General features: G+C 60.9%; 2 long non-coding RNA genes across 2 annotated transcripts; both read right to left on the minus strand.

The window, feature by feature from the left end:
* Positions 1–7,166: 7,166 nt before the first annotated feature.
* LOC149126685 (uncharacterized) lies at positions 7,167–10,969 on the minus strand. The gene is made up of 2 exons (XR_016234126.1): positions 9,936–10,969; positions 7,167–7,693 (listed from the first exon to the last, which is right to left on the minus strand). It is a non-coding gene; the product is annotated as an uncharacterized LOC149126685 (long non-coding RNA).
* Positions 10,970–18,774: 7,805 nt separating this feature from the next.
* On the minus strand, positions 18,775–21,126 carry LOC138849809 (uncharacterized). The gene is made up of 2 exons (XR_011389024.2): positions 20,722–21,126; positions 18,775–19,084 (listed from the first exon to the last, which is right to left on the minus strand). It is a non-coding gene; the product is annotated as an uncharacterized LOC138849809 (long non-coding RNA).
* Positions 21,127–26,826: the final 5,700 nt, after the last annotated feature.

Genomic DNA, 26,826 nt, shown 5'->3' on the forward strand with positions numbered 1-26,826 from the left:
GACCAAGGGGGTCCCCTGGGGAGTGGAGGGGTGGGGGGGCCGGGCTGCTGGACCATGGCCACAGACAGGAGGCAGCCGGGGATCCTTAGCGTGTTCATATCCGTGCCAGGGCCCTCTCGGCCTCTCCACGTGGTGGATCATCGCAGCTGTTAACCCTCGAGGGGACAGCATGTGTGTGTGACAAGCACAGCCTGAATGGACACTAGCGGAGGTCACTCCTGAGCAGGCCTCCTGGAGGAAGAGGCGGGGTGGGGGCGGGGCAAGGGGACAGGGTCAGGGCAGGTATGCAGGGCTGAGAGTGGGGAGGAGCCTCCGTCCGCTGCCCACCTGCTGCCCGCCGTCCTCCGGGCTGCCAGGCAGTGGCCTCAGCCCCCTCCGGCCCTGGGGCCTGTGCTCCAGCCGGTGCCCGCCTCGGTAATAAGGCAGATTGCTGCTCAGCCGTGCTCGTGTTCACGTTCCGGGGAAGGTGGGTGAACTCCCGGCTGCTCCCGCCCGCAGCCACCCGGCCCTGCGTGGAAGACGGGGGCCCTTGCTCAGACAGGGATGCTGGAACCGAGGCAGGGGGCTGTCTGAGATGAACCTCTGGGGATTAGGCGCTTTCTGGCCTCTGCCTGGGCCCCCAGCTTTGCCTATGACAGTTTGGAGAGCATGGAGGGGTTGGGGGGGGGGTCTGGCGGGAGCACCCGCAGTGGTGAGCTGTGTGAATCTCATTCTGTCTCCTTTCTGTTCAGAGGGTGCCAGGGACCTACTGCTTGTCACGGGGCAGGCGGGCACCCGGGGCTCCTGACTCCTGGCCCAGAGACCTTTGCCTGTGGGGCTGCGGCTCCTGCAAAGGTGGACAGTGTCCCCACACCCTCCGTGGAGGCCTCCAGGCATGGGAGAGGTGTGACGAGAAGGACAGGGGAGCCGGGCCGCGCCACCCCCCACCATGTGGCTCTTCCGTGCCATGCTGGGCGGGGTCTGGAAGTGGGGGCCCTGCAGCTGGAGGGAAGGTGAGCGTGGCAGGGAAGGGAATCCAAGCCTCGGGGACCGTAAAGACGGCTCAGCCTGGAGCTCCGCTGACTGCCGGCCCGTGCACGAGACGAGACAGAGAAGAGCGGGGCTGGAATGGGGCGCAGGCTCTCTCAGCCCTCTCCCACATCTGCAGAAGGGAGGGGCCAGAGATTGAGCCAGGCCTACAAGACAAAGTCCTCATAAAACCCTCAGTGAGGGGCCGGCGCTGTGGCGTAGAGGGTAAAGCTGCCTTCTGCAGTGCCGGCATCCCATATGGGCTCCGGTTTGAGTCCCGGCTGCTCCACTTCCGATCCTGCTCTCTGCTGTGGCCTGGGAAAGCAGTGGAAGGTGGCCTAAGTCTTTGGGGCCCTGCACCCACATGGGAGACTTGGAGGAGGCTGATGGGGAGGGCCTGGGGGGCATGTCCAGAGGGCGTGAGGGCACTGCACAGCCCCCCATGGGCTGGCCCAAGTTGTCCCTGTACTGCAAACCAGGGACAGAAGAACGCAAGGCCTTCAGCACAGTGCTGAACCGGGGCAGGGGTGCGGGAGCCCAGGTTGCGGCCATTGGTCAGAAGGGCAGGGGTGACCTGGGACTCATCACTAGGTCCAAAGGGGAGAGGGCAGTGCTGGGGACTGAGCTCCTGGCCTGTGGGGCCCGAGCTAACCCTGGATGCTAGCGGCAGAAGTGACTGGAGCCCTGGGAGCCCGGTTGGGGTCTAGAGGAGGAGGATTGGCCGCCGGGGAGAGGAGACCCCACACATTTGGCCTCCGAGGTGTGAGGGAAAACAGCCCGACTCCCATACTGGTGCTCCTGCCCCAGCCGCCCCTCGAGCTCCCAACCTGGTGACAACATGGCTGTCAGCGAGCCATGCCTCCCGCTGTCATGCCCTGGGTCTTCTCTGCCTTTGGACGTGGGCTTTGACATGGTATCTGCATCTGACCCCTCCTGGGACACGCCATGGAAAGCAACATGAAGGGGGAGGGGTGCCCCTTGGAACTGGGCACTGTGGGATACAAGGGGGAAGGCTCCTTCCATCCTGTTCCATTGGGAGTGGCTTCCATACCCTCCTCCCTGATCCAAGATCACAGCTGGAGCTCCAGCCATTACATCTGCTTTCCAATTGCCACAAAGGAGGAACAGTGAAGGTCACACCTCCCCCTTTAATGAGAGTCCTTGGAAATGGCACTTTCACTCATTCACCCTTAGCCAGAGCTAGCCACGGGACCACATCCAGCTCCAGACAAACCTGGGCCGCGCTACTCCGCATGGGTGTGCCCAGCGTCCCCTGGGAATTCATGGAGGCGCCGGGGCACTGGGGCACACTGGCAGACTGCTGGACAGGGACTTCCTTATCTTATCTGGGGATAGGAGGCCCCTAGTCACTGGGAAGGAGGCAGAGGGCAAGGTGGGAGCAAGGCAGGAGCTGGCTCGGGAGAGGCCCTTAGGGGTGCTCATCTCACAGAGCCATTCCCCGCCTTCGGGCCGCAGAGTCCCAGCCAGCACTCCCAGGCACCTGCTCCTTCCTCGCCCTCTGCCCCCACTGGGCTTTTGTAACCTTGCCTGGATTGATTGCACACCTGCTTCCTCCTCTAGACGTCCTGGCTCGAACCCGCTCTCCACAGTCCTCTGGGCCCCAACCCTGGCCAGCTCCTGCAGTTTCTGGAAGGAAGTGGCAGCCCCCTGGGACACAGGCCCCACCCTGCCCCTCCTCAGCCCGGCCCTCTTGGCCCCTGCTGCCCGCTGGGGCTGCACTCGCCTGCCGCTCCTGCCCTCCCACAGCGTCTCCCCGAGACAAGGGCAGCTGTCATGTTGTACTGCTAAGGAGCTGGGGCTCGGCGAGGGGAAGACACTTGCACGGGGCAAATGTTTAGTCTGGTGGTTAGGATTCCCACATCCCGGGGCCGGCACTGTGGCAGGATGCCGCCATGCCGTGGGGGCGCTGGTTCGAGTCCCGGCTGCCCCACTCCTGCTGCAGCTCCCTGCTGATGCGCCTGCGGGAAGCAACGGAGAGGCCCCAGGTGTCTGCAGAAGCCTCTGTTCCTGGGAGACCCGGATGGAGCTCCGCGCTCCTGCCCAGACCCGGCCACCGTGCGCACCTGGGGAGTGAACCAGCAGGTGCAAGCCCTCTCTGTCAGCCTCTCTCTTTCTGTCTGAGGGAAGAAAGGAAAGAAGGGGCCGGCGCCGCGGCTCACTAGGCTAATCCTCCGCCTAGCGGCGCCGGCACACGGGGTTCTAGTCCCGGTCGGGGCGCCGGATTCTGTCCCGGTTGCCCCTCTTCCAGGCCAGCTTTCTGCTATGGCCCGGGAGTGCAGTGGAGGATGGCCCAAGTGCTTGGACCCTGCACCCCATGGGAGACCAGGAGAAGCTCCTGGCTCCTGCCATTGGATCAGCGCGATGCGCCGGCCGCAGCGCGGCGGCCATTGGAGGGTGAACCAACGGCAAAGGAAGACCTTTCTCTCTGTCTCTCTCTCTCACTGTCCACTCTGCCTGTCAAAAAAAATAATAAAAAAAGAAAGGAAAGAAGGGAGGGAGAGGAAGAACCCACGCCCTGGATCCTGGAGGCTGAGCGCGGCTTGGAGCTGGCTGGGGTCAGCAGCCTCGCCGGGGGCTGGGGGCATGCGGGATCCCAGCCCGAGCTCTGCTCTCCTTGTCTCGGGGCCTCGCTCTGATGGAATCTTCCCGATTTTCCTTTGCAGGGTTACAGAGGGCTGGCTCAGCTTCGCTTCCTGGGCCTCAGGCCTGCGGCTGCACTGCCCGGCCTGGAACCTCTCCCACGGCTCACTGTTCATTGCCTGGCTGGCTCCGCTCCCTGCTCCTCTGTGAGGTCTCAGCTTAAATGTCACCACCTTTGAGGATGCCGAGACTTTGCAAAACACTGTGCCCATTTTTTTTTTTTAAGTTGAACCTGAACTTACCCTGTGATCCAGTAGGCCACGCCCCCTGAGCTCCGGGCGGGCGTGAGTGTCCCGGGCCTCAGTGGGTCCTCAGCTGCTCTCCATCTCCGGGCCAGGCCGAGTGATACTGCTGTAAACGCTCGTGGCTAAGTTGTGCGTGGACACATGCTTTGGTTTTCTTTTTTTATTTTTTTTTAGAAATCTTTTTCTTTTTTTAAAGATTTATTTATTTGAAAGGCAGAGTTAACAGAGAGAGAGAGGTCTTCCTTCCATCCACTGGTTCATTTCCCAAATGGCTGCAACAGCTGGAGCTGGGCCAATCTGAAGCCAGGAGCCAGGAGCTTCTTCCGGGTCTCCCACACATGTACAGGGGCCCAAGCACTCGAGCCACCTTCTACTGCTTTCCCAGGCCATAGCAGAGAGCTGGATCAGAAGTGGAGCAGCAGGGACTCGAACTGGTGCCCATATGGGATGCCGGCACTGCGGGCGGTGGCTTTACCCGCTATGCCACAGTGCTGGTCCTTGGATGCAGGTTTTGGTGTCACCTGACTGCTGGGTCGTGTTTATGAGTGTGCTGCGTGGGGTTCTGCCCCCACCAGCAGTGTGGGGTGGGATGGGGGTGGCTGGGTCTCCCCACAGGCTTCCCCTCCCCAACATCAGCTGTGTCACCTTTGGGGCGGCTGTCCTGCCCTGTGGGGGGGAGGGGCGCTCCCTGTGATTTGATTTGCTTCCCTGAGGGCTAATGATGTCAACCACCTTTTCATGTGCTTATTGCCCATTTGTAAATCTCCCTGGGAGAAACGTTGCCTTAGATCCTTTGCTCATTTTTAATAGGTTTTTTTTTGGTAATGCCTTTTAATTCCTGAGTTGCAAGAGTTCTTTATCCCAGATACAAGCCCTTTATCAGATACATCATTTGCAAATATTTTCATCTATCCTGCAGATTGTCTATTCAGTTTTTTGATAGTGTCCTTTGAAGCATACACGCTTTTCATTTTCATGAAGTCCAATTTACTTTTCCTTGGGTTGCTCTCTGGCCTCGAGTGTCTTAGCTAGGGATCCATCGCCAAAGCCGAGGCCGTGACGGTCTCCCCTGTGAGTTTCTTACCGTTGGACCTTGGATTCTTCCTGGGCCAGTTTTTGTGGCTAAATGATAGCCCCCCCCCCCATTTTGTTCTTCCACCTGTAGCTAGCCTGGTGCCCCTGCACCATCTGTGGAGGGCGATCGGGACCCCCATTTCTGCTCCGCTCGTCTCTTAAGCCAGAACCTCCCTGTTTCTGGTGCCGCATGTGTGACCTTGCGGCTTTAATCCACACCCTGAGGGTGGGGGCAAGCTTTCACCCACAGCTGGCAGGGGAAAGCTGAGCCCCTGGGGAGAGTCCGACCGGCTCCAGGAGACCCTGGCCATCTGTGGGACCTCGCAGTTTTAAACCCTGCCTTCAAGTTAGTTACAGTCTTCTACCCAGAGCCAGCAGAGGAGGGGGCTGAACCCCTAAGGAGACAGTCTCCAGGAGACCCCGCTATCTCTTTGAGCCCCAAGCCAAACAGTATGTATGTGAAGCCCCTGTCCAATGGGCACCCCCAACAGGATAACCCAATGAGCAAATAGTAATGCCTTAAAAACCCACGACACAGGCTAGGTTAATCCACCGCCTGCCTGAGGTGCCGGCATCCCATATGGGTGCCGGTTCTAGTCCCAGGTGCTCCTCTTCCAGTCCAGCTCTCTGCTATGGCCTGGGAAAGCAGTGGAAGATAGCCCGAGTGTTTGGGGCCCTGCACGTGTATGGGAGACCTGGAAGAAACTCTTGGCTCCTGGCTTCGGATCGGTACAGCTCCAGCTGTTACTGCCATCTGGGGAGTGAACCAGCAGATAGAAGACCTCTGTCTCTGTCTGTACCTCTCACTCTACCCCTCAAATAAAATCTTTTAAAAAAAAATAAGCAGGACACGTCCTCAAAGCCAGTGGCCCGCGGGGGCACTCTGCCTGGTCTCCTCTTGGACCACCCACCTTCTCTATTGCTTGCCAATCAAAAGTTTCTGCCTCTTTACAAACTGTTTCCTGGCTTTTTATTTCTATACTAAGCGGAGGAAAAGAACCCAGGAGACTCGCTCCGGCAGCCGCCCTCCCCTCCGTGACCGGGGGCACGAGGCCCTGAGGCAGGGCTGGGGCCTGCTGCGTGCCAGGTGCCGGCGGGAAGCAGGGGCCAGTCGGGGCTGGGTGCTCCCAGGAAGCGGGTTCTTCATTTTTATCCAGGAGCGGGGAGGGTCGACAGCACTGGAGCCGTCAGCGAGGGACAGGCACTGGTCTCCAGGACGGGTCCGTCCCGTTCATCCTGTGGCCCCGGAACGGCCTTGCCTGCGTTGTGTTCCGGCCCGGGGAGCTCACCGGTCTGGGTCTGATGGCTCCCAGGGCCGTGTTCTCCGCCCGCTCCCGCCTGGGCCCCCATTGCCTGCTGTGCCCTGGGGAACATGGTGGGGGGCTCCTGGGTGATGGCCTGGGCTCCTCAGGTCCCCTGGACCCCTGTCTGAGCCTCAGCTTTGTCATCTGTACCCTGGGTCATGGGGTAGGACAGCATCGGGGCCTCCTGTCTCGTCCATGACCAAGCTATCTTCTTGTGCTACTCAGAGATCTTCCACGAGTCCTGTTTCACCCATACTCACACTCACCCTCACACCCATACACACACTCACACCCTCACACTCCACATTCACACACACTCATACACACCTTCATATGTTCACACACATACATTCACACTCACATACACACACCCATACACACATTCATACACACACCCTCACACTCATACACACATTCACACCCTCACACCTCATACTCCACATTCTCACACACACCTTCATATATTCATACACTCACACTCACACACACGTGACCACACTCATACAGCACTTTCTCACACTAATACACACTCACATGCTCAGTCACACACACTCAGTCACACGCTCACACTCATATACAGAAATCACACACAGTCACACTCACACATGCCCACACCACTTTCGTATACTCTTCCATTAAAACACAAATACACACATAGTCATGCTCACACACTCATAGTCACACACACACACTTAGTCACACACTCAGTCACACACGCACTCTCACACTCAAGTCACATCTCACACACTCACGCACACTCACGCACACTCTGACTCACCTCGCGTCTATTTCAATCCTTTCAGCTCGGCAGCCCCAGACATTTGGATTTCACACCCTGGCGGAATTTCCCAAAAATACTTCTGGGACCAACACAGGATGGCCAATGTTTTATTTTGTCAAATGGGACATTAAAAATGGCAAGGGCTGCCACCCGTGGCCAGCAGTGACTCCCAGAGGCCGGCGCTCATCCGTGTCCTGGCCCAGGCTGTACACCGCAGCTCTGCTCGCCCGCCCGCCCCGGAACGAGCGCTGGAGGAGGGCCAGCCCGGGGCCACAGGCAGCGCAGTGGCTGCCTCCTCAGAGGCGGGCGTGGTGGTGGTGGCGATGGTGATGGTGATGCCGGGGCTCCGATCCGGGCTCCACCAACTACCGAGCAAGGCTTCCGCACGTGTCTTCTGGGGCAGTCTCCCGTCTCCCTGCTGGTGAGGCTTGGAACGGGGCCCGGGGGAAGGAGCAGGCAGACTCCTGAAGGCTGAGCCCGGCTCCCCACTCTGGCCTCGACGCTGGGCCTCCCAGCGCTGCCCTCGCCGCCGCCTCCTTCCTCGGCCTGTGACAGTGCGCGCATGCGTGGGGACATCCAGCGGAATGAGGACGCCGTTCCAGCATGGAACAACACTGGAACTGGGAAGAGCCACATTTAAAGTGGGGACCCTTCTATCCCCCATCTTCCTAGGGCCTAGATGTGCACTGTGCTACTGTTCCTTTAAAAAGTGTTCTTGGGTCACCAGAGGGAACCAATCAGTGGACAGTGGGAGGAGCTAATTGGGGGTTTGATCGGCAGTTAAGCCAATAAGGAAAGAGTCTGTGGGGTTGCTGGGAAAGTGACAGCCTCCTGAGGGAGCAGGGCGGGCCTATTTAAAGGGACAGCATTCCAGATGAGCCACTCAGGTGGCGTAGCGTTCAGAGCACCTGAACTGACCCATGCATCCCAGAGTGGCTGCTGTCCTACTGGAAGATGATAACTTGCTGGGAAAGACGAGTGATTTATCTGTCTAATTGGGCTTTTATTTGCATTTTAAATCATGCTCTTTTGCTAAACTAATGGACCCCCTATTTATAGATGACTCCAACACAAAGTGACTACTAATTACTACAATTAATATCACGTTAAGGGCTTGCCAGCCAACTTCACAGCAACTTGTATCGCCTACTCATTTTCAATTAAGGCACATTGACAGGGAGAATACGTGGTTATTAAGAGCAGGCCCTGGGGTGTAATTACGGCTCACCAAAGTCATTAAGCAAGCCCCCTGCGGGGTTGGCACCTTGGTGCCTGGGAGCTGGGGCCCAGATCCCCTCCTACCGGAGGCCACAAAGACTCCGTGCCACAGGCTGCCCGCAGATGGCCGGCCTGGCCGCCCCCACCGCCTGCTGCCTGGAGGAGGAGGAGCAGATGCTGTCAGGATGATGGGGCCGGTGAGAGCCCGGCAGGGGGCTGAGGGCTGCCCTCCCTTTCCTGAGGATACAGTTGTGAGGGCCGGCAGGGAGCCACCAGGAGCGCCAGCAGCAAACTGCGGAGGCAGGGGCGGCTGCAGCAGGGTCCAGGTGTGCAGGGCCTCGCCCAGCGCAGCCCAGGGGCCTGGGAGTGGGCGGGGCTGTGGGGCTGGGAGGAGGAGCCTGGCTGGGGACTGCGTGTGAGGAGGAGGAGGAGGTGGAGGAAGAGGAGGAGGAGGGGACCTGCAGGTGAGGAACAGGTGCCCGCGGGGTGTGTGTGTGGGGGTGTGATGGGGGTGGTCAGGGGCCTTCTGTACCCAGCGCCACAGCCGCCCTGCCCAGACAGGGCCAAACCCAGGGCCAGTGGGAAAGGCCAGCAAGCTGTGGTGGGCCAGCAGTGGTGTGCAGGGGCTGCCTCCTCCACTCTGTTCGGGGAGTGCAGGACAGGCCCAAGGCCACCGCGGGAGCGGCCCCACCACCACCACCAGGGAGTGCTGTTAAGCGCATCCCAGCAGTGGGGGCAGAGAGGAAGCCACGCAGACAGCAGGGACTCTGGAATGGGGCGGGGCCCTGCGTGCCTTGGTACCTGTTGTCTTGGTAAGCCTGCAGGTCCCCGCTAGCCTCAGAGAGCCCCACCCCCACCCCAACACTAGCTTCCTGGTCAGGGAAGGGGATTGGGCTCTGGGGCCCCTGGCATCCTCGCTCCTCGGCCTCCCACCTCCACTGTCCCCTTCCTTGGAGCCCTTGTCATTTCCAGATTCTTCTAGCACCTTCTGCCCCTCCTCTGCTGTCCCCACATCATCAGGGTGGGAGACAGGGGTCTCAGGGCTGTCTTGTCAGGACAGGCTTTCTTGTGCAAACCTGACAGTGGCTCAAGAAGTATACTAGTGTCTCTCACCAACGTGGGGACGAGGCTGGCTCTCGGCGGCCCCCCGGCTGTCTGCCATTTTCACCCCATGGCTCATAGTCACTGAGGAGCAATTGTTTGTGTGGCCACACCCGGCTGCAAGGGCAGAGGGCAGACGGCGTGGCTGTGCCCTGTCTTTAATTGCCGATGAAAAAGCAGAGTTTGGTTACTAAGAAAGGGAGGGGGATGGCCTTGGAGGGACACAAGCACCCCAGGGCAGGGGACGCACCAGGCTGTGTCCGGGGCGGTGCAGGCTGCCCTGCAGTGGCTCTGTCCCCTGCACTGGAAGCCCCACAGCTGAGCGCAGCCTCCAGACAGGTCTGGGAGAGGGGAGAAGGCAGGCTGCCACAGCTGCCCCCTGTGGGCTGGGCCCTGTGGCCTCGGTGGGCAGCAGACTGTGCCCAGCAGCCCCTCCCGCTATTTCTTTGCCTTCCTCATATTTATAATTTCCTCCCGGAAGCTCTCTCAACATTTCCCCGGGCTGAAAGGCGAGGCCTGGGGGGAGGTGGAGGGGGACCTTACCTGGCCGTGGTCCTGAAGCTGGAGAAGCTGGTTTAACTGAGGCATGGTGCCCTGCCTCCAGGGTGGTGCTCTGGGGGGGGGGGGCAGGGGGGAAGAAGGGGGAGAAGGGAGATGGGAGAGCGACGCGAGCCAAGGGCCAGGGCCTTCGGAACCCAGCCGAGGCTCAGAGCAGAGGCCATGTGGGCTCTGGCAGGATGTGCAGAGAGGCCGACGGTCTGACCGCAGTGCAGGGCAGGAGTCATGGGCACGTCCCTGCCTGTGCAGGGCACCTCTCCCCAGCAGCCCGTACTCGCGTTCTAAACCTTGGTGGATGAGGCGCTGGTAGGAAGGGGCTCTGCTGAGTGACCGTCCCCCTGCCCCACTGCTCCAGGCTCAGTAGGTATTATCGCAGGGACACCACCCAGGCTTGGCCTCCATTGCTGGGCCCAGAGGCCTGAGCCAGGGACAGGTTGCCACTGGGCAAAGCGCATTCTCAGTAGCTGTCCCACGCACAGTGGCTGAGAACTGTGTGTATGGAGGCAGGGAGCGGGAGGCGGCTACAGCTGCCCACAGTGGGGCGAGGGCAAGCAGGAGGTGCTAAAATCAATGCTAATGACTCTTCCCATCTTCCTCTCCCCCAGCATAACACATGACTGCTTTGTGAAATGTCCCAGTTACTCATAAAATATTTAAATGACAATCTCACTTTATGGCACCATAAACAAATTTACAAATTTAACTCTCCCCCACTTCCTTTTCCAAGGCTGCTGGAGAGGCTCTCGCCGCACCGCCCCCCCCCCCCCCCCAGCAAGGCCAAGGCCAAGGCTGGGCTCTGGTGATGCCCGGAGTGCTGCTGCTGGGGCCCCCTGCTCCGCCAAAAATGGCCATGGCCACCTCCAAGCTGTAGGCCTGCTCTCACCACGGGGCTCCCGACCCTGCCTAGGCTGCTGGGCCTGCCTCCCCGACCCCCTCACAGACACATGGCCATGCCCATCACCCCACAGCCCCTGCAGGCCTCTCCTCGCTGGGTGGAGCCTAGGCAATCCCTCCTCCTCCTCCTCCCCCTCTTCTTCCTCCTCCTCCCCCTCCTCCTTCTCCTCCGAGCCCTCTGGGCAGAGACCACACCTCCTGGTTCAGGGGGAAAAAGACAGTTACTGGCCTCCCTCCATTCCTGCCACCAGCACTTGCTTCCTGTGGCTTCTCCCTTCTGCATGGGACTGCCACCTCTCCCCAGCCTCCCAGCACCCCACCGTCACCGGGACAGCCAGGCAGGCGCTCGCGCTCCCACCACAGCTCCGTCTTCCTCCTGCTCCACTCGGGCTCTGCTCTGCCCGCGGAGGCCTGCCCTACCTGCACGAGGAAAGGGGCCGCCAGCCTCCTCCTGCACCTCTGGGGCATCGTCTCCAGGATGTGTGTCCTGTGTCACGCCCACAGCTCTCGCGCTAACCTGAATTGGTTATTTTGTCCCCTGTCGTCTGTGCAGAGCCTCGGGTCCAGGCAGGCCACTTCTCCACGCCGTGTTCCCGTGCCCAGGGTGCAGGAACATGTGTCACAAATACTTGTTCAATGAATGAATGCAGAAAGGAATGCGTGGCTGTTATCCTGACTGTAAGGATGAGGAGATTAAAACAGCTGCTCCCTGGCCCCTCAAGCCTACTGGCTTCTGCCCACTGCACCTGTTTTCTCTCCCAGGCTTCCCAGGAGGCCCCGCCCACTCCAGTCCTCCCCAAGTCCACCTTAGCATTCGAGGCTCGTGATAAATCCCACCGTGGTCGGTTTCAGAGGAAAAGAGATTTATTTGAAGAGACCTAGAGGTTCTCAGAGCAGCGCAAGCAGGGGCAACAGCTACCCGGAAGCAGGGTTCAGCCTTGGCCCCGCCCTCCCTACTTGGCACTGGGACTTGAGGGCTGGACTCCAGCAGCTCTGTCCACCTCTTCTGCCGACTCAACGGCCCATCGAGAGCTCCTTGTGCAGGCTGGGAGCAGCCCCTCTGATGACGGACACTCATGTCGCAGCATCAGGGACAACGGGGTTCACCCTGCACCTGGCCCAGCAACGTGGGCAGTGATCGGCCCCTCCCCTGGGGAGGAGGGGTCTGTGGTGGGTGTGTGCGTTGGTGGGCCTGACCGGCTCGGCAGCCCGCAGGGAACCACTCCGCCTGGTGTGGCTGCGAGGCAGGGGGCCGGGGACATCCAGCCAAGGCTGTCGCTGGAGGCGCCTGGCTGGAGGGCTGCCCGAGGAGAGGCAGAGGCTCCCCCGCCCCTCCCCTGTCTCCTGGGCACCGGTGCTGGACGGCCTCTGAGCGTGTGGATGACCAGGAGGTGCTGGGTCTTCCGCTGGCCTCTTCCCAGCTTTTGGACCGGGTACCCCCCTCTTCCCTGGCTCCCTCAGCAGACTCCCCAGCTCTCCTACAGGACCGCGTCCTGTGCACCAACAGCTGGCTGCCTCTGTCCCCCGCCCGCAGCGCACACGACCTCGCTGCCTCTTGCTCCCTTCCTCAGGCTGAGCCCCGAGGCGGCTCTGCTTCTGCTGCCAGCTCCATCTCCCGAGCCCAGGCCTCCGCCCTCCCTGTGGCTCTGCTTCTGCTGCCAGCTCCATCTCCCGAGCCCAGGCCTCTGCCCTCCCTGTCATTGTAACGGCAGCGGCCTCTCCTCGGCGCCCACAGGCTGAGCCTTTCTCCAGAGCCTGCCTCCACCTGCTCTGGAGCACCTCGCGCCTCACTCAGCCTGGGCCCTGTGCTGGTTCCTGTCTATCCTTTACATATCAGAGCTCCGATGCCTGCTCCTCCCAGAACTTTCCCTGCCTGCTGCCCCTGCAGACTGGGATTCACCTCCCCCCACACCCATGCGCTCCGAAACCCCCTGCACTGCCCAGCACAGCAGCTCCTCCCAGCTGCCCGCAGTGGCCGCACAGAGGGAAGGCCTGGCCGCCGAGAGGGACACTGAGGCGCCCGCTAGGCCTTCTGTCCCTTTCCAGGGCCTTGGGATCTGGGTGGCAGTCATCTGCTAAGATGGCCAGGCTTGCTATGGCTGCACCTTAGCCCGGACAGCTGTCGGCCTTGGCCTACCAGGCGAGACCCCTGGGGAGGCCACTCTCACGCTCCTGGATGTCCTGGCTGCCCCCACACCGGTGCCACCATCCCTGCTCAGAGAGCTTCCGAGTACAGGGTCCCTGAGCCCCCAGCCTGCCCAAGGGAGGGTTCCTATGCTGCCTGATCTCCAGCCCCCACTGGAGCTGCCATGGAGACCCCCACCCCTGAGGAAGCCCTGCCCTGCCCCAGCCTCCAGGGTTCATATGGACCTGGGGCAGGGGGCCGGGAGCCTGTGCCCAGATGTGCGGCAGAGCCTCAACCCCAGGACTGTCAGGTGCCGGCCATGTTCGCAGTCTCAGCGCCTCGTTCTCCGTCTCTCAACAGCAATGACCCTGTGACACCTTGGAGGGGACCTTGGAGGAAGCCCCGTGGAGCCCAGAGTGCCGCGGCCACCACTGCGTCAAGGGTTCTGTTCAACTCGCAAAGCAGCTGCTCCAGAGCTTACAAATGCCCAGGAAGACTTCGAAGTGCAGTTTCACCTGATAACGGACAGCCTCTCCCAGGCCCCGGCTCCCGTCTGCGGGGTGGGTGGGCCTTTCCACGCTCCTGCTGGCTGGGCTGCTGGGTCCTGCCTCCAGCACACGGGAAGCAGGGCAAGATCAAGAAAACTAGGGGTCAGTGGTCGCCACTGGGGGCGGGGGGCAGGTGCGTGCCCAGCTGGCCCCAGGGCTGCTCATCCTTCTCATGGACTTAACTTCCTGCTCCGGAGCTCAAGCCTGGAGAGGCATTTTGCTCTCTCTCCTCGGAATCCCCGGGTGCCAGCTTTTCCCTCCCCTCTCCCCTTCCCCCATCCGGCCTCCACTTCAGTAAAAATTCCATAGTGCAGTTCCCTGAGCCAGACTTCAGAGTACCGGGAAGCCAGTTAAGGGAGCCACACGCTCCCCTTTCCAAACCGCAGCCGGGCGCGCCCCCTCCTGGAAGGGCGGCTAATGCTGCGCTGCGGGCCTGGGAGCCGTGAGCACGTACTCCAGCTAGAACAAGCCGCGCCACTCCCACGTCCCGCCTAAGCCAGAACGTTGGCGGGTCCCCCTTCATTCCCAGATCACTTTCTGACACGGAAACTGGCGGGCTCACCCTGAGCCTGACGCCACCCCAGTCCCCAGAGGTGACGAAGCTGTCCTACCCCCACCCACAGCGATTCCTGCGCTTCTGCATATTCTCTGCCCAGGGAGTTGAGGCTAAGGGAATACAAGTCACCCACAGAGGCCACGTTCAAGGCCAGGCTGCCATCCAGAGGGTCCTGGATCCATTCCAAACCCTGCCACCAGCTCCTCCGAGCTGCAAGCTCTGCAACCAGGAGGAGCCCTTTCGTCTGCCTCCCACCCGGAGCCAGTCTCCTGGGAGCACTTCTTGCCCTCTCCCTGCCACCCCGGTCAGCTAGAGAGGGTGCCCAGGTTCCCCGTGGTGCTCCTGCACCCTTTCCACTGTCCGGGCCCCGAGGGTCACAGGCAGGTTTCTGTCTGCACTAGCCATGACCCGCCCCCAACCCACCCCATCCCCTTACCTTAACTTGCTCCTAAGCCTGTGCGCCCCGGGAGAGCAGGACAGCAATGAGGTCACAAGCCGGAAACCCCTAAGCTCCGATCCTGACAAAAATGCCATTCCTAGAAATGTTTCACATCTTCTGACGGGGGTGGGGTGGGGGGTGGTCGCTTTGCTCTCATCCAGTGGCATCTGCAGACCACAGCGTCAGGCAGGGCCAAGGAGGACGCTCCTGCCCGACGCCCCCTCCCCCACCCACTGAAGCCTGAGAGGGGCGTGTCCCGAAGTTTTCTCCTCCCTCTCGGAGAGGCAGATTGGCTGATACATGGGCCAGGCCCTGGCCCTGCCCCCCGCGCAGCTCCAGCTCCCACCATCTGGGACAGTTGGGCCCCTGTCCATTGGGGTCCTGCTGCTCTGCTCCGTCCGGCCTGTGTGGGTCCCCCAGGGGGCCCCACTGACCTCCTGCAGCTTGTGAACTACATACAACACTCAGGGCAAAGTAGATCTCAGGTGACCCTCAGGAGACTCAAGAGAATCCAAAGTGAATCAGTGCTGAAGGCCCAGGAAGAATTCAGCCGGGGCAAGCCTCTCCCCACCACCGACCTCCCTGGGGGGCCGGAGACCAACGCCTCCTCATCTCCCTTGAGATTTCTGGGACCTCTGGATCATCCTCAAGATCTTTGTTCCTCTTTCTCTTGTTCTTTAGAAGAGAAGCATTGAAGGGAGGGGACAAAGTCGCGGGAGCTGGAGCTCCCCACAGCAGCTGCGCAGAGCGGAGGGCAGGGCGGGGCCCCCAAGAGGCAGGGAAGGCAGTTGCAGCTGTGAAGGGAAGAGGAAGCCCAAGCCGGATGTGGACCCCCAGCGCGAGGCCAGGAAGGAGGCCAGGGCCTGACGGGCCAGAGCACTGTTACAGCTACGGGGTGGGGGGAAGGGAAAAGCAGCTGGGGGCGTTGTGGGGGCAGGTTTGGGGCCCGGCGGCTCGCTGGCTGGGGTCGGCAGAGTGGGAGCCCCTCCACGCCCCAGTGGCTCACCCTGTTTCCCGGGCCCGGGGGATGCTCAGCCACGCTCGCTCTCTGGGCACGCACTAGGAGGCAGCCTTCCATCAAGGGTGGGGGGCCGGGCTAAAGTTGGGCAGGCAAAGAAGACGTGGGGTAGTGCAAGCGGCCCCCTGCCCATCCCTCCCTTCTTTGTGGTCTTGTGCTAGCATTGCCCAGAGGATACATTTGTGTGCAAGGGGCTTCAGCCCCAGGTACCCCGACCCTAACTCCCTAGTGAGGCCCGAGGGAGCCTCTCAGGAAAGAGACGAGGCCACCATCAACCTGTTCTAAGAATCCACCTCCAAGTCCCTTTCCTAAGTTCTCCGCCCCCTGCCCCGGCCTACTGATCTTCCCTGAACTTCAAGGAGGTGGGGGCTGTGGGCCCCGGGGCGGGGTCTCTTCCTTTGACTGCTCATGGTGTGGGTGTGCCGCTGCTGTTAACCAGAAAAGTGAACAGGACTGGGGAGGGGCCGGAAGAGCTCCCACCCAAAAGACCAGACCGCATCTCGGGGAACCCTGCCCTGCTGGCTGCACACGGCTTGACTGCCACTCTCCCCCAAGGACTGTGGACCCCCCGCCCCGTGGTCTCAGTGCACAGCACCACACCTGCCCCTCCCCCAATCAGGATGGCCGGGGGACCTCCCTGCCCACCCTCCGAGCCCCTCTCCGCCGCCAGGCCCTCCAGAGCAGGTCCATGCATTTTTGGTCCTTTTCCCTGCTTCTAGGGCATCCGGGCATCCGAATCCACAAACCTCCCACACCCCCAGGTGGTGGAGGGGAAGGGCTGGCCAGTGCCCAGAGCGCATTCCCCACCAGGCCTCTTCCCAGCTGCAGCCCCGAGGTAGGCAGGGTCTTGGGATGCCACTGGGGACCTGGCGCTTTTCCCTCTGTCCTCATCCACCCATTCATCCATTCAACAAATACTCATTGAGCCTCCCTGGCTGCAGGCTCCGTTCTAGAAGCTGGGGTGGGACAGCTGTGGTCGAGGATGACCGGCCCCTGGCTACTCAGGGAAGAGAGCCAGCCAGCCAGGACACGGTAACCGCTGCAAGGTACAGGACGCATAGGGAGGCGGCCCGACTGGGGGCGGGGCACCGGAGCTGCCGTAGCCCAGAGCAGCGCTCCGGGGAGGTGCATCCGAGCAAGCTGCAGGCAGTGCGCAGAAGAAGAAAAAACATTTCAAGGAACCTCCAGGCTTCTTCCCCTAGGTGCCCTAGGAACTCAGTAGCAGGAGATCTCAAGGGGAGGAGGGAGGCACCACAAAGGCCCCCACGGGGGGGTGGCTCTCGGGTGGTGGCACAGGGGCCTGCTCCCTAGGGATCCCCGCACGGCGTCTGTCTGGTCTCCGGCAGGACCCCTGCCGTTCTGACATCACACTGCTGAAGAGGGTTAGGCAAGCCCAGCGCACACAGAGCCCTCTGTAAGATGGAAGAGCATCATAAGGGTGGTCCGTTAGTCCCCTGCTGCTCAGCTCCACGCCCCTGTGTTAATGACCCCTGGGCTGAGACTGTCCCCAGCCCTCCCAAAGCCTGACTGTGGGTCCCAGCCGGCTCCAAGCCCTGGAAAGGGACTGCCTTTCTCCTCCCTCTCCTGTGCCCCAAGCCCTCCCCTTCCCTCCTCAGCCCTGTTGGGGGTGGGGAGGGACTGGCAGGTTTAAGGATGAATTGTGGGTGTGCACGGCCCCATAGGCAAAGCAGCAACTCCCAAGCCCAGCCTGCCTGCTTTGGACAGGACTGGCTCTGGAAGCCTCTTGGGTCTGTGCCCTCAGCCCCGTTCCCAAGTCTACGCCCTTCCCTGAGCCTATCCCCCTATGGTCCCCTCACCCTATCCTCTGGGTCATCTGAGCCTTCTCTACATTCCCTTGGTTCCTTAAGGGTCCCCCAAATTAGGTCTGACCCCTTCATGGCCCACTGCCACTGAGAGGCCTGCTGTCACCCTGTCATCAACAGTTGGACCGAGGCACGTGCACGGCTCATTCAGTATCCATTAATACTCACCAGGCAGGCAGCGTGGCGCTCTCGCGAGCAGGCAGAGAATGGTAAAGAGAGGTGGGAAGCTACAGATGGTTCGACACCACAAAAAGGCCCCAGCCTCTTAAAGGCAGTTTTGGAATGAGCCCCTGGGACCCCGGGGGAGAGCCAGGCTCAGGGAAGGGGTGTGGTCAGGCCCCATGCAGAACGAGCAGCCTTGGCCTCTCTTTGACCCTTCAGTCCAAACCAGCTGGGAGCTGAGAACATTTAAAGACAGTTTTGCTAGGGCGCAGCAAGCTCGTGCGGAGAGGCCCAGCTCGCTTGGATCCGGAGCCTGCAGGAAGGAAAGGCAGGGTCTACCGCACTGCCCAGGGCTGCGGCGCCTTCTGCCTGCCTGGGAAGGGGCGGACCCCCGTGGACTCCACTTTAGTGAAGGGCGGGGGGCAGGAGCTGGAGTCGCAGCCAGAGACAAGCCCCCAGAGCTGGCGTGGCACAGCTCGGAGAGCTGCGGAGAATAGCCGCAGAAGAAAAGTTTCCATCCAATGACTGCTCTTTCCCTGGCTCCCACGCAGGTGCGTGGGCGGAGCGCATGCGCGCGGCTCCTTCCCAGACTCCCCTCTCTGCTGCCGGGGGCCCTGACTGCTTCCAGCCTCCCTGCGCTGGCCGGGCACCAGCAGAGAGGGGAGTCCCTTCCTGCCCCCTACCACCGCAGGAGGGTGTCTTCTGTGACCCCTTCTGCTTCGTCCTCTCCATCCCCCAGCCCCTCCTCTGTGGCCCAGCAGCCCCGGCCTCCAGAGCAATCCACCAGGCGCCCAGTGCGCTCTACTCTGTCCCTCCTACCGCTGCGTGCAGGGTGTGTCTCGCGTTCTCAGCCGCCCCCCCCCCCCCATAGGCGCGTCACATCTTCAGTTCCCGCGCAGGGCACCAGATCCGGCAGGACCCCTGACACCGAATGCACAGCCAGGCTTCCGCTCTGGGCTGCCCTGAGGGAGGTGGAAAGCCAGGCAGAGTAGGAGGAAGTGCCAGCCGCCTCATACTGTGTCAGTTTCTGACGGAGACCAGCCAGGGAGGGGCAGCAGTCAGGAAGAAATGGACAAGGTGCGAAGAGTACGGGGCCCATCGGGGAAGTTACCCTACCCAAGCTGGCAACCGACGAGCCTGGCCAGAGGCAGGAGAGCCAGGACAGAAGGTCTGGCTGTTCTGCCATGCTCAGCGTGATGTGTGAAGGGGGCACAATTTGCACAGCCACAGGTGGACGCTGGACCCCACGGCCTGGCAAGTGACACCATGGAAATGACCTTTATTTTTATTTATTTATTTTGACAGGCAGAGTGGACAGTGAGAGAGAGAGACAGAGAGAAAGGTCTTCCTTTTCTGTTGGTTCATCTCCCAATGGCCACTGAGGCCGGCGCACTTCAGCCAGCGCACTGCGCCAATCCGAAGCCAGGAGCCAGGTGCCTCTTCCTGGTCTCCCATGGGGTGCAGGGCCCAAGGACTTGGGCCATCCTCCACTGCTTTCCTGGGCCACAGCAGAGAGCTGGACTGGAAGAGGAGCAACTGGACAGAATCCGGCGCCCCAGGGTGTCGATGCTGCAGGCAGAGGATTAGCCTATTGAGCCACAGTTCAGGCCAGCAAATGACCTTTATGTTTCTGAAGGGTGTTTCTGCCATCTGAAGGGTGGGGTGGGGTGGGGTGGGGGCGGGGACGGGGCAGGAGGCGGAAGTGCAGGGGACTGGCAGCAGCAGGGCTGCCACCGAGCCGGTGGAAGGAGGTCTGGTATCTGACACAGGTGATCTCAGAAGTGACTTGAAAGCCCGCAAGTCACTTCATGTCTTTTTTTTTTTTTCTTTATATCAACTTTGGATGAAAGTAGACTAAACACGCAGAAAAATGCACGTGTCATAAACGTGCAGGCTGAGGTGTTTCAGCGGCTGAATAGAGCCGTGTGACCAGCGCTAGATCACCAAACAGAATGGCCCCAGCTCCCTGGGGATGCCTCGGAGCCTTTTCCTGTGAGCTCCCTCCCCAAGAGTAATCACTAGGCTGAAATCGGAGCCCACGGCTGCGTCTGCCTGCTTTTTGAACTTCACATAAAGGCTTAGAGACAACATATAGCCCTAGCCCTTTTATGTCTGACTTCTTTCGCTCCACAGTTACGTCTTTGAACTGTATCTGTGCTGTCCCATGGAATTGTGCGGTGTCCCACTGCAGAATATACCACAATCTATTTATCCATTGTACTGTTCATGGGCATTCCGACGGCCTTCCTCACGGCTCTTCTCTTACCCAGCCACGAGGATCATGAAAGAGTCGCTAGACGGACAGCGCCAGGCCCCGGAGTGGCCCGCGGGACCTCAACATCCAGGCTTCACTTCCTTCCTTCACAGCTTGGCACCCCCTCCCCACCGTTCCTCGCCCCTTGGTGCCCTTGCCCCTGTGCCACAGCCCCCGCCCCAGCCCCCGCGCCAGCCCTGCAGCGCTGCAGGCAGCACCAAGGCCCCTGCCCGTGCACTTGGCTGTGATTGGCTGCCTCGCCCTCTGCAGCCCTTCTCCACGCTTCTTGCAAACCTCTAGCCAAAAATTCAGAAAATGTCCTCAGCAACGATTTCGCCACGGAGAGTCCTAGAGACCCAGGAGCGCCCGCCGCCGCCCGCAACCCACCCGTGTGTGTGTGTGTGTGTGTGTGTGTGTGTGTGTGTGTGGGCCGCGCCCGCCTGTCGCCCCGCCCCTCAAGCCAGACCCCCTTCAAACCCCTTGCTCTCCAGGGCTTCTATCGCACAGCCACCCAGGGCCCTCCACGCACCCACAGCTAGAAGCTCGTGCCCAGCTCACCATCGGCCTTTCCAAATCCCCACACACAGCCCCCCGGGGGGGCACTACCTCTTCGCTTGGCTTCCAAGCCAGCAGTTTCCGGAGCCTCTCCCTCCCCACGCCCCTGCCCTGCCCTGCCCTTCATCCCCCCTCACAGGTTCTCTCCCTGTGCCTGCCCTTAAATGACAGCTGTCCCCGAAGTTCTGGGTCAGTCTTTCTCTCTCGGGCCTTTTCTGTGAACATCTCTATGTGTTGGGGACTCTGCTCTCCCTGTCTCCCCCAAATCGGAGATTTCCTAAATCACCCTTCCCCACCCCCGAACTCCAAAGCCCCAGAGCTGCCGGGAAGAAGAGCAGGTTGGAATTCTGAGTACAGGCCATTGTCTCCCCAACACACAGACACAGTGGCGCCTCACCGCGTGGGGTGCTGCCCCAGAGGCTCATCAGAATTCCTGAAGGAAGAGGGGCCAGCGCTGTCCACTCTTGGTAGCGGCCACCAACTCTCAGCCCACGTGCAGCACGTTGATGTGGTCCATTCAGATCAGAGCGGGCCGGAGCAGGTTGGAGAGTGGGTCAGCACGGGGCAGTTGGTGCGGGGTCCTCGCCGGGGGACAGGCCCCGGGGAAGAATGTGACAAGGAGCAGAAACAGGGTGACTGCAACAGCTCCCTCCTTGGACGGCCACGGGTCCTCGCTGACACTCAGCGGAGCCCAGGAGGTCGAGCCTTGGCGCTTCGTGCCCTGCCCACCACCCCGTTCCGTGGTGTCTGGGACGGCCGCTGGGCGGCCTCACAGAGGGCCCCGTTCCGTCTGGGAAGAGTGGCATGGGTGGGGCAAGGACACGTCCTCTGGGGCCCTGGGGGCTGGGTTTTGAGGAGGAAGAAATCTAAGAGCATATGTCAAAACCTCACCCGGAAAAAAGAAGCGGGTCACCCGAAGCAACCTCAACCGCAGAGCAGAGCCGAGCGTCTGCGCGGGCGAGAGGGAGGGGGCCCCCCCAGGGCCGGCAGGAGCCTCGCTTGTGTGGTGCTGGTTTTTCAGGGGAGGCAGTGGGGGATGTGAATGAGAATAACAACACTCAGCTCTGGGCAGGGGGAGAGGCGGCAGAAGGCTTGGCCCTGGCAGGAGGAAGTGAGAAGATGGGGTGTCGGGGTGAGGAGGGGCCACCTGGGCCAGAGAAGGGAGGGGGCACCCACTGAGAGCAGAAGGCAGCCTCACCTGACCCCTGGCACAAAGCAAGGCGCTTCCGCACCTGGACCCGTGCGCTCTGCTCTCTTCTGCTCATGCCTCCTTTCACAAGAGGTCCCAGGGCTTTCTCTAGCCTGGAGACAGGCGCCAGGCAGGCTGCGGAGAGGGGTGAGCGGAGCTGTGTGTATCATCCATGCACTCCTCCACGAGTGTCTCCGTCTGCCGAGGTCATCGGTCCGCGTGGGGCCGGGGCCCCCGGCCGCTGAAAGGGCCCCTGAAGAAGGCAGTGAACGCTTCTCTCCGGAGAGTTTTCCATACCAAGATAAATCTGAGGTCTGGGACGTGGAGAACCCAGAGAGGCCCACAGGAGTGATGGACGGGGAGGCTCCCCGGGGCGCCCGGGAGGGCTGCGCGTCTCCTGTGCCACCCCGGCATTGCGAATCCCCCCCCCCCACACACACACTACCATCACCAAGTGTGGTGAAGAGGTCTGGTCTGGGAGAAACCGGAGTGGTTTCTAAGCAACGGACCGCCGGGGACCGACCAGGTATCAACAGAGAGCACAGCTGCTTGAGGCCAAGCCCAGGCCTGGGAGTCAGGCGTGACCAAGGGGGGAGGGGACAGGTGGTCAGGCAAGGAGTCGCTCCACACTTCCATTCCTCACAGCCCAGCTGCTTCTGTCCGCGCCCCGGAAGCAGAGCGGCAGCCAGCACTGGTATTCTCAACCCATTCCCCCCCTGCACCGTGTGCGGGGGAGGGGGGCCTCCCCAGGACCCTCCCCTCCCCTCCCCTCCCCTCCTGCCCAGCCGGTCCTCTCCACTGCACTCTTCGGGAGCTGCAGAGGCTGAGAAAAGGGATGGGGGGAGGGGAGAAAGCCCCCCCACACCCATAGCCACCTGCTGCCGGGCTGGTGAGCGCACATGGAGGACAGAGACCACCACCAAGCCATTCCAGAAAGGCCAGCCCTGAGGCAGAGCAGTGTACCTGCTACAGGGCCTGTAGAGAAAGCCAAGGGCTCCAGGTCACGCTGCCTCAGAGCTTTGTTTGGAACCGGGAAGAGCCCAGTGTGGGATCATCGCACCTTTCACCAGTGCACGGAGGGGCCCTCCACTCCCTGGACAAACAATTCATCTGATAAAGTCAGCAATGTAGGGGAGGGGACAGTGTGGCCGCGGATGGCCCTGGAGAGTGGAGCCTGGGCGAGGGCCAAGGTTGGGGGTGGCGGGAAAGCTGTCATCCCCACAGGCCCTTTTGGCATCACTGGGCCTCAAGATGGCCTCGAAGCAGAAAGAGCCACTAGTGGGGCTGGAAGGGCCCCTGAGACAGGATGGGGGCAGCTGGGCCGGGCGGTTGTCCCGTCACAGCCCTCCTCCTTCTCCTCTTGTCCCCAAACATCCATGCCCAGTTCCTCGTAGGCCCGGCTCGGGCCGGCTGCTCCTCTCTGGTCTGCTGGTTTCCATTTTCATGGCGGGGAAAGGGGCCAGAATGTGGAGCTGGGCCCAGAAGGCTGGGGTGGATTCTCGCAGTGTCTGGGAGGGGCTTGTCTCCATGCCCCGCCCTTCCTGTCAGCCGTGCACCCTCGCCGCCCCGCACCCCGGGCTGCCGCTGGCTCCTCTCACAACTCAAAAAGGGAGGCTGCTCTTCCTCCCGCCCTGGCTTCTCGCCTCATCTTCCTGACCATCTAAGCCTTCTCTCCTGGCTCACCCCTGCCATGCCCCTGCTGGCCGGGCCCCATCTGTCTCCCTCTTCTTCCCATCTTCATCTATCAGCAAGCTGGCGGGCTTCCAGTTCATCTCCCCCTGGCAGGGTTGAAGAATGCCCGGCACATAGTAGGTGCTCAATAAATATTTGTTGAATGAATGAATCGAGAGCTCAGGCATGAGACTCACTGATTTTACAACACCACCCATTCTAGATGATTTTAACAATCCCCAAGGAACCCAGTGGCTCTTCTCCCCGCCGCCCCCAGCCAGGCACTGACCCCAGCCAGGCACTGACCCCAGCCAGGCACTGACCCCAGCCAGGCACTGACCCCAGCCGCTGCCTGCGCAGCTCCAGGACTCTGCTCTCCCCACCCTGCCGGCAGCCTGCCTCTCACTACACGTGAACCTGGCCCGCTGCACCTCGCTCTGAAGCCAGCATCCTCTTTCAAAGATGCCATTAACCAGGAAACTTCTGGAAGGGTCTTCACTGGTGGTCGAAGGCTTGCCCCGCTCCTGTCCACTCCGCCTGAGGGGTCTGAGCTCGGGGTAGGGGTGGCATGGGCCTTCTTCAGCGCCACATCCGCCACCTTCCTTTTCCTTTTTATTATGGGAGGTGGAGTATGGAGCCTCCCAGAGCCTCCTCTGCTCACAAATGTGATGCATTTTTATGCGCACACAGACGCAAGCAGGCTTCCAGCACACGGGCGGCTCCACGGCCTACAGGACTCCTCCCCCCACCCCGTGCACCCCCCCCCCCCCGTGCACTGCACCGCGCACCCCCCACCCCCCGCCAGCACCCCACCCTGCGGGGCTTCGGGCACGGCCGCGCCCGCCATCCTGGAGGCGTGGGCGGGGTGCAGTGCCCAGCTAGCCTTGCACGTTTATCCTCACACAGTCATCCGCAGAGCGCTCTCAGGGACAGTCTCAAAAGGAGAACCTCGTTTCATATTTAATGGTTGCACGCCAGCTCGTGGTGTGCCCAGCTGCTGCCCACGAGGCTGCTTCTGCCACGCCGGGGCCCAGGCCCGCCAGCCGCCCTCAGGTCACCCACAGCGACCGCCCTGCCACCTCTTCACTCCAGCTCTGCACCGCTCAGTGGCAGGGAGGCTTCTCCGTGGGGCTACTCCTTCCTTCTTTTCTCAAACCTCTGCCCAGCCCAACCCAGCCCAGCCCAGGCTCACCTTCCTCTGCCCCTGCCTTGCTTTGGGAGTGAGCCGCTCCCTGGCCCATGTGCAGGTGGCCCCCAGGCAGGTCGCTAACCCCTGCACAGCCCAGCCCCTCTCTCCACCTAGCCTGGCAGAGCTGGGCAGCCAAGCAACTCAAGCAAGCTGCCCAGTGGAGGGGGCTCCACAGGTGAGTGTGAGGAAGAGGAGAACTCAGACGGGCCCTTCCATTCATGCATCCTACAAATATTTATTGAGTACCTAGTAAGTGCCAGAGAGACTGGGAAGACGGGGAGCCCAATGAGATCGGGTCAGCCACTGAGGGGAGAGAGACATTAATCAAATAATCACTCAGATCCATGCACGGCCTCAAGCAGTGCTGAACAGCAAGAGGGCACGGCTGACGGATGCCGCCCTCACAGCTGCCGGGACTTGCAGTGAAATTGGCATTGAAACTGCCATCGGAAGGCTGGGCCCCAGGGCAGCAGAGGGAGGGGTTTTCTGGACGCTGCGAGAATACAAGTGGAAATGCGATATTCAGCTGAGGGTTCAAGACGCCTCGTGGTGGCTGGGCAGGCAGTGGGGCAGGTGAGACGTCCCTTTGTGAGGTTCCTGCTCTTGACCTTGCCTACTTTGCAAGGCCATGTACTCTTAGGACACCCTGATGGGATAAAAACAGGATGCCCAGGCCTTGGCAGGTGCAACGTGTGGCCGTGGCTGGACACTTGCCGCCTTCCTCCGAGCCATCCGAGGAACGGAGCTAGCGTCTGGACCGTGGCAGGGGCAGGTGGACTGGCGGCGTTTTGGGTTTTGACCGGTCTGTTCTTCTGTCCTGCCAAGCCCCACCCTCATGGCAGGAGGGCAACATTTTCTCACGGGATGCGTGGGGAGGGTTTCTGTGTTTTTGTCCACTGGTGGCTTTTGTTCTAGAAGTCTGGGCACATCTCAATAGAGGCTAAGGGATGCTGATTCTGGCGGAGAACACAAGACCATTTAATTAACCTGGCCACTGGCCACTGCCCCGTCAGCCTTCTAACTTAAGACTCTCCAAACGCTGGTCGGCACTGGGTGCCTCGAGCCTCTCCCATGGGCACCGTCCTGCGTGGCAATGAAGAGCCAAAGTGACTCCATTTTAAAACAATAAAAAAAGCAGCCTCCGTTTCCCATAGCAGACCCGGGTCCTTGTAAAAGCAGGCATTCAGGCATTCTGGAAATGTCAAAGCTTACCAGGGACAGCTAGCTCAGTAGACCAAGATAGCACAGTAGAGACTGCTGAACAAAGTAACTCCCTGCGCCCAAAGCTCCCCTGCTGTAAGCCCCCGCTGTAACTCCCTGTACCCAGAGCTTCCGTGCTGTATGTAACTCTTTTCCTGCTGATGTAGCCCTTTTTTCCCTTTAAAAACTCTCCCAAAGACCGGGGCCTCACTCCTTCCTCCACTGCGCAGGTTGGTTGGATGGGGTCAGGTTGGTTGGATGGGGTCCCTGTCGCGGCTTGTACTCCTGAATAAACCTTGCTTTTGCAGTACAGTGTGATAGGCTCTCTGGGGGTCTCTGCGGGCATCTAACGATCTGGGCACAACATATTTGGGGGCTCGTCCAGGATTGTGATCCCCAAGAAGCCCCCCAGCGACCTCAACCCCGAAGGTTTGCTCCAGTTGACTGGGTGAGTTCGTTAGTCTATTTGTTCGTTGTTTAACTGTGTCTAAGTCTGAATCTGTAGCACTGGCCCTGTTGCATCTGTATTCTGAATCTGTGGAGGGTCACTGCCCGAGCGGACGCGCTTGCAGGGCACACCCCAGAGGAAACGGGAGACGTCCCTATTCCTCGTCTGGGACCTGGGGAGGTCCAATCTGTATCTAGGGACGAAGAGAAGAGGGACTGCTGCAGAGTTCTCGTCCCATCCGTAAGGTCTTTGGTTTCCTTCAAACTCCGGGAGGTTCGCCCTCAGAGCAGTCGAGACCTTCTGTAATATGACCATCTGAATCTGTCAGCGGAAATTCTGTATGGGCCCCGTGTTTGTTCATCTTTGTGTTAAGTGGTGTTTGTGTTATTTCTGTTGACAACTGACTTAACTGGACAGAACATGGGGAGAGGAGGCCATACAGGGTCCCGAGCCCCAGCCATCTCTTGGCCTTCCAGTCAAGATCCACCCACCACCCACGCTGCCCAGAGAGGCAGTACTGAGCTCTGCCATCCCCAGATGGATGCCCCATGCTCCACATCTGAGAGTTAATGTCCCCCCTGCCACTGAAGTTCAAAACACATCAAGGGGGCCTTCTTGCCACAGCCTCCAGCACCCCAGGGTTGGGTGCCCCAGGGCCTAACCCAAGAAAAACTAACATAGGAAATGCCAGGGCCCAGCTGATTTTCCTAGCCATGCCCTCCCCCTGCCTGAGACCCATGGGGGCAGGGGCTTCAGAGTCCTCCAACGATGCAGCCAACAACCCCCTTCCCCCAGCCCCCTGCCA

The sequence above is a fragment of the Oryctolagus cuniculus genome, chromosome 5, assembly GCF_051225735.1.
Source record: "Oryctolagus cuniculus isolate XC-2025 breed Fujian yellow rabbit chromosome 5, ASM5122573v1, whole genome shotgun sequence".
NCBI lineage: Eukaryota > Metazoa > Chordata > Mammalia > Lagomorpha > Leporidae > Oryctolagus > Oryctolagus cuniculus.